At 41.1% G+C, this 6,694-nt stretch overlaps 1 protein-coding gene across 1 annotated transcript in view; it reads left to right on the forward strand.

Annotated features, from left to right (window-relative positions):
* Positions 1-408, forward strand: part of LOC138945383 (uncharacterized) — a 27,017-nt gene extending 26,609 nt beyond the window's left edge. Inside the window, exon 9 of the mRNA XM_070316812.1 lies at positions 1-408. This exon is cut by the window's left edge and continues 407 nt beyond it. The gene's annotated coding sequence lies outside the window, so the exon portion shown is untranslated.
* Positions 409-6,694: the final 6,286 nt, after the last annotated feature.

Raw genomic sequence — 6,694 nt, forward strand, 5'->3', positions numbered from 1 at the left:
GAACCAGATGATTACCCACATCTCCCCATTTTCAATCCTAAAACTAAATACAATATATTTTTGTGTTCAAAATCATTGAGTGCGGAGGACGTCATACCTGTGAATTTAACAAACCTCTCACATTGATGATACTTTGAGATAATTCTCCTTTATCCGAATGTTTATTTCTGATCGGTCCTACCAGGTGCAATATTACAGAGTATCAAGCTACAGCCCTCGCCATTTTTACAACTGCACTTTGTGTTTGTCGCTGTTATCTCTTTAATTAACGTGCAACCAGTAACGCGTACGGTGTCGGGTTGTTGTAAGCTTTACACATGTAGCAGATAGAGCAGGTTGGCTGTGTTTCTTGTGTTTGTGTTGTTCAATTGTTGGCAAATAAAAGTTCCCACTTTGAAAAAGCAAGAATGGATATGAAATTGGTATGACTACGTATGTACGCTCGTGCGTGTGTGTGTGTGTGTGTGTGTGTGTGTGTGTGTGTGTGTGTGTGTGCGTGTGCGTGCGTGCGTGCGTGCGTTCGTGAGTGCGTGCTTGCGTGCGCGCGTTTGCGGTGATTTGTTTTTATTGGATTTGGAATACAAAAGACTGATAGCTCTAACAAATTTGAAAATTATCGGAAGCTGAAAATAAACAAGCAAACAAACAACTCCCGAAACAGCAGGCAGACAAACTGACAGACAGTCTTGCGAACATACACGCAGGCAGATCCATACTTTTAGAGAAACAGACTGACCAACAAGCAAACAAAACAGCCCCAAAAATTAACAAGTTAAAAATAAAAACCAACAACAATTCAAACAAACACGAAAACGACAGACAAACCTCACAGACAAGCAATTTAAAGCCCCACTCCGCCTCACAGGAGGTTTAGATAACGATTGAATTTGTTCACGAAAACAGCAATACTGACCCGATGAATTACATTGAGAACAGCATTCTACAACTTTAAATGACACATACCGGTCACTTAAAGCCCCACATTACAGAACGATGACATCTTTTACTAAAACAGCAATACTGACCCGATGAAACACATTGACAAAAGCATTCTGCAACTTTAACGGACACATACAGGTCTTTGCACCATAGATGCAGTGAGAAAGAGAGAGAGAGGGAGGGAGAGAGTGAGAGAGAGAGAGAGAGAGAGGGAGAGAGAGAGAGAGGGAGAGAGAGAGAGAGCGTGTGTGTGTGTGCGTGTGTGCGCGTGTGTGTCTGTGAGAGTGTTGGTGTGTGTGTGTGTGTGAGTGTTTAAAAACAGGCGCATGTAAATTCACACATATGCACTTGCGAACACACACACACACACACACACACACACACACACACACACACACACACGCGCGCGTGCGCGCACGCACGCATGCACGCACTCACGCACGCACAAACGCACAAACGCACGCACGCACCCACGCACACACACACACACATACACACACCCCCCCACACACATACACACACACACACACACACACACACACACACACACACACACACACACAGACACACAGTGTTAATGTTTTAGTTCCAGGCCAACACATTAACCAACAGGATTTGATAATACTTTTTAATTGATGCTAGGTGTGTTTCAGTCTTTACGATTGGACGGACACAAATATGCCCTATTTTTAGTCTCGGCTGGCCACTTAAATATGAATTTTTGTCGGACTCTGACGTCACAGCGCTCAAAGAAGGGAAATCAAACGTTCAATCGATACATTAGATTGTATTTTATTGTATTTTGTTTTCGTTGTAGTTGCTGTAGTTGTTGTTTTGGTTCTCATCGTCATCTTCATTTCCCATTTGTCAACAGTCGTCCAAAACGGTCATAACCCCCCCCCCCCCCCCCCTCCCCTTGATTTTGGCGAGACGGGGGAGGTACGAGGGGGGGGGGGTGGTAGTGAACACACAACTTGAAAAGGCAGATACTATATTTATGAATTCTCTCTTCCCCTCCATTTTCACGTCCTTTCCATCTCATCCTATCACAGTTGAAGCTGAAAGGGTTTTAATTGGTGTTTTTGTCTAGTTGTAATCACCATAGTTTTCGTCTTAACAGAGTGAATAATCATTGCATTAGTGGTGCACCATTCTGTCATCTCATCTATACTTATTTTAAGAGATTGGTTGACGGCTACCAAAGACGTCTGACTGACCCATCTACACACACACACACACACACACACACATACACATAGACATACACATACACACACACACACACACACACACACACACACACACACACACACACACACACACTGACCACTCAATGACTGTCCATCCCCAGGTGACAGCCTGTCAGAACACCGTGGTCAGCAGTTCTCCACCAAGGACAGGGACCACGACACGCGGGGCAGCACGAACTGTGCACAGAAATACCACGGCGCCTGGTGGTTCAAGTCCTGCCACCAGTCCAACCTGAACGGTGACTACAAGACCAGCAGCAGTGCTCCAAAAAATGACGGGGTGAGCTGGAGCACCTTTGGAGGCGGTGGTGGCGTTTCCATGAAGTTCACTGAGATGAAGATCAGGCCCATGTAGAGCGACACTGGGAGCAACCTACGTGTATTACTTTCTTTCAAGGCAAATATAGTCACTTCATTATAATGACGCGACGTCATTTTCATTGTTTTATCCTTCATTTTATCCGTTAACAATGCATTTTTGTCTTCTATTACTTCTTCTAGATTTTTCCTTCTTTTTTTTCGAACCAGATGATTACCCCCGTCTACCCATGTTCAGTCCCAAAACTAAATACAATGGAATTTATTTTCAAAATCAGTGAGTCATACCTATGCATAACATACCTCTCACATTAATCATGCTTTGCCATGATTCTTCTTCAGACAACTGTTTCTTTCTGATATCGTTCCTACCAGGTGCAATAATATCACAAGAGTATCAAGCTTAGGCCCTCGCTATAGTTACACGTATACTTTAAGTTATTGAGACATCCCAGTGCACTAAGGGATTTATAGAGCAAATCGAGAAAATTCATTATTGAACGAAGCGCATAGCGCTGAGTTCAATAATTATTTTCGAGATTTGCTCTATAAATCCCTTAGGCCTTAGTGCACTGGGATTGTTTCAATAACGATATTGTCAGTACCGCCATAGAAAAAAGAAGATTCCAAACGCACATTTTGCAATGCGCATTTGAATAGGCATAACTGTGTGGTCAGGTCGTGCACAGTAAAGATCTACTTTTGTGTGGGGTGTCTCAAGTGTGTCGTGCTTTCGTCACACGCATTTTAATTTCTGTTGGTAAATTCCAGTGTAGCGTTAATCTGAACAGTGAAGATCTTTCAGAGAGACCTCATTTGAACTCGGAGAAAGGCTCTTCATTATTTGCGATTCGAAACCTCCAGTCGAGCTTCGACGGATTGACTATGCGGAGTGACTCCCCTTGAATTGACTCAAAGCGGGACTCGACGGTTCGCACATTTTCAAAACAAATGTGGCATATTTCTCATGTTCTATCTTCACTCATCGGGGAGTCTGATACTAAATATGAACGGTAAGAATGCTCTGAACCCTACACGTATTATATCCCCATCGTTTGTTCGTTTACATTTGCCCAACATGTTAATTTGCTGAGCGGGGTTAATGTCGTCTGCTAGGCTACCTGCCAACCTGGGCAATGGAACGACTGCAGTCTGCACTGAGTCTGTACGCATGAGGCAGGCTGCTAATAAATCTTATATATGGTAAGAACGTTCTGAACCTTACACGTTTTCGATTACGATTGTTCTTGCTTTGAAATAATAATTCGGAAACCATTCATTTACTGAACTGATGTAGTCGTATTTCTGTGTTGTCTGCTACAGAGTCGATCGAGTCAGTCTTCCAAACTGGTCTAGCTGGTACGTTATCGGAATAACACTTGTGTTTTCTGTTAGCCGCTGGGAATTGTATACTAACTCATCATTTGGTAATGTGGATGATAAGCTACATGCCACTAACACGGCATATGAGAAGAATCTATGCAAGTCGGCGAAAATTAGATGAAACACAGCGGCTTCTAATTCTATTTTTTTTAAATCACTGGCACTGGCACAGGCACATGCAATCTGTCAGAAAAAAACCCACTTCTGCTTTAATTGAGAAGCAGGGAATTTATGGTCATTTGGTATTGTGGAGAATATAAGCTACATGTCATTAATTAATTCTGAGGATGAGAGCACAGTCTTGCTTAGGCAAAGGGCGCAAGAATACGCTCTGTGGAAAAGTTAGCGCACTCCAAGAGTGCGCTAACAGTTTTAGCGCATCGCCATTAGCCAATCAACTGGTTCACATCAGTCATGTGACACCAGTACTTACTGACAATTGTGTTTGTCGCTGTTATTTCTGTATGTGCAGCCAGTACTCGTGTACATTGTTATATGCTTTGCAAATGTAACAGGTAGAACTTTTGAGAGTGTTTCTCGTGCGTTTGATTTTGTTGAATTGTTGGCAAATAAAAATGTCCGTCTTTGAAAAAGGAAAGAATAGTTATGTAAAGAACTAAATTGGATGAGCGCGCGCGTGTCTGTGTGTTTGTGTGAGTGAGTGAGTGTGTGTGCGTGTGTGTGTGTGTGTGTGTGTGTGTGTGTGTGTGTGTGTGTGTGTGTGCATGCGTGCGTGCGTGTGTGCGTGCGTGCGTGCGTGCGTGCGTGCGTGCGTGCGTGCGTGCGTGCGTGAGTGCACGCGTGCGTGCGTGCGTGTACATGCAAGCAAACAAACAACCACCAAACAACTAACAGACAGACAGACAAACCTTAGATAAAAGCAGACAGAAAGCTTTGCGAACACATAAGCAGGCAAATACATACTTTTAGAGAAAGACTCATTCAATATAAACTAACCAACAGAAGCAAACCAAACAGCCTGACCAAGAAATAAAGAAAATAAAACAAATAAAAAAGACCAACAGACCAACCTCATGCACAGACAATGAGACAGACAAAACAGTCAAATAAAAAGCTAATAAATCGAAATAAAAACCAAGAACAAAACAACCCAAAAAACTGACAGAGAAACCTCAACGACAAGCAGGCAAGCAAACAGACAGACAATTTAAAGCTCCATTCCACCTCACAGGAGGTTTACAGAACGATTGAATCTGTTCACAAAAACAGCAATACTGACCAAAAAAACACATTATTCCGCCCTCTGCTTCTTTCTCTCTGTAAACGTGTAGGGATAGTTATTTTTCGGTAACTTACCCAACAACCAAAATCACTTACCCAACAACGGGTCTGAATCCTCGATAGCTCACAGGTTGATGAGCTAAACTTTGAGGGAACTACTTTAGCGATTGAAAAGTTCCGAACGCTCTAATGTATAAAATATACATCTCTAGACCAAACAATACAAACATACTGCATTTAAATTAGCAACTACAGGCTTGAACACATTAATCTCCATATAAATTCCATGAGTTTGGTTGTTTTCTAAATCCAAATCTAACGATCAGTGCAGAGAAACTCGCTTTAGATCTCTTAGGAGTGCAAGCAAACTTCCAAGGCAAGTAGTAACTCTCGTACTCTGTCTAGCGATAAGAGTAGTTCCCCTTCCAAATTTTCTGAACTGAGTTGCTTGGACAAAAGACTGCAATCCGACGGTTAGTTTTCGACAATATTTCATTTTATAAACAGATCACACGCAACCAAATGCACACATCTCATCAATTTAAAGAACATACAGCGGTTTCATACACTATTTTGCCCCAGCAAACTGAACTTCATACAGTTTTTAACGTTGGAACACGGGTGCAAAAGTTCGTCTGCTAGTCCCATTCGAAGAAAAAACATTTCCTAAGCAATACCAAAACATGAACAGAACACACACTATCTGCCTTTACCGCCACAGCAGAATAACAACATAACTGTGTACTTGATTTTAGTCCAAAACAGGGAAACTGACAAGAAGTGTTAACAGAATTGAATGATTTTCCCTGAACTATACATCCGCGCATTATTCAAACTTTCGCACAAAAACTCCTCTTTTCTTTGAATAACTGAAGAAGGGAGGAATAAAGAGGTTACATACCTCGCCTCAGTGAATATTAAAAATAATGGTCTCAGTTCGCGGTCATGAAAAAGCTCGCTGAAACTCGCATTTTTCATGATCCGCTAACTTCGACCATTTTTTTTTAATAATCACTGAGACTCGGCATGTAACCTCTAGTTGACAATATCATTCTACAACTTTAAATGACACATACAATACAATACAATACAATACAATACAATACAATAACTTTATTAATCTCTAAAAGAGAAATTGCATTGCTGAGCTTTTGTGTCCGTAATAAAACATACATAAAACATTCAAAAATAAACATTTGTTCTTTGTCATTCATACATTCTTGTGTTCTTATACATTTCTTCAATTCATACATCAATATTCTATCATAATTATGTACATACATTTATTCTCTTTTAACAGTCTGTCTTCAAACGCATCTCAGAGAGGGAGGCTAGAGATTTGTGTTGTGCCACAGGTAAAATAATGTGCTTAGCTATGAAGTAATGTTATCACATGTTATTTAAGGAAAATGAGTAAATATATGTACCAAGCGTATAACATTAGCAAAACTGAGAAAATACAGCACATTGGTTATCACATAAGAAAATATATTAAAAATAAATTAACATGCATTCACCATCAACAATGCACAAACGAAAGTCAGCACCTTGCCGGTTATCAC

The sequence above is a fragment of the Littorina saxatilis genome, linkage group LG13, assembly GCF_037325665.1.
Source record: "Littorina saxatilis isolate snail1 linkage group LG13, US_GU_Lsax_2.0, whole genome shotgun sequence".
Classification (NCBI taxonomy): Eukaryota; Metazoa; Mollusca; class Gastropoda; order Littorinimorpha; family Littorinidae; genus Littorina; species Littorina saxatilis.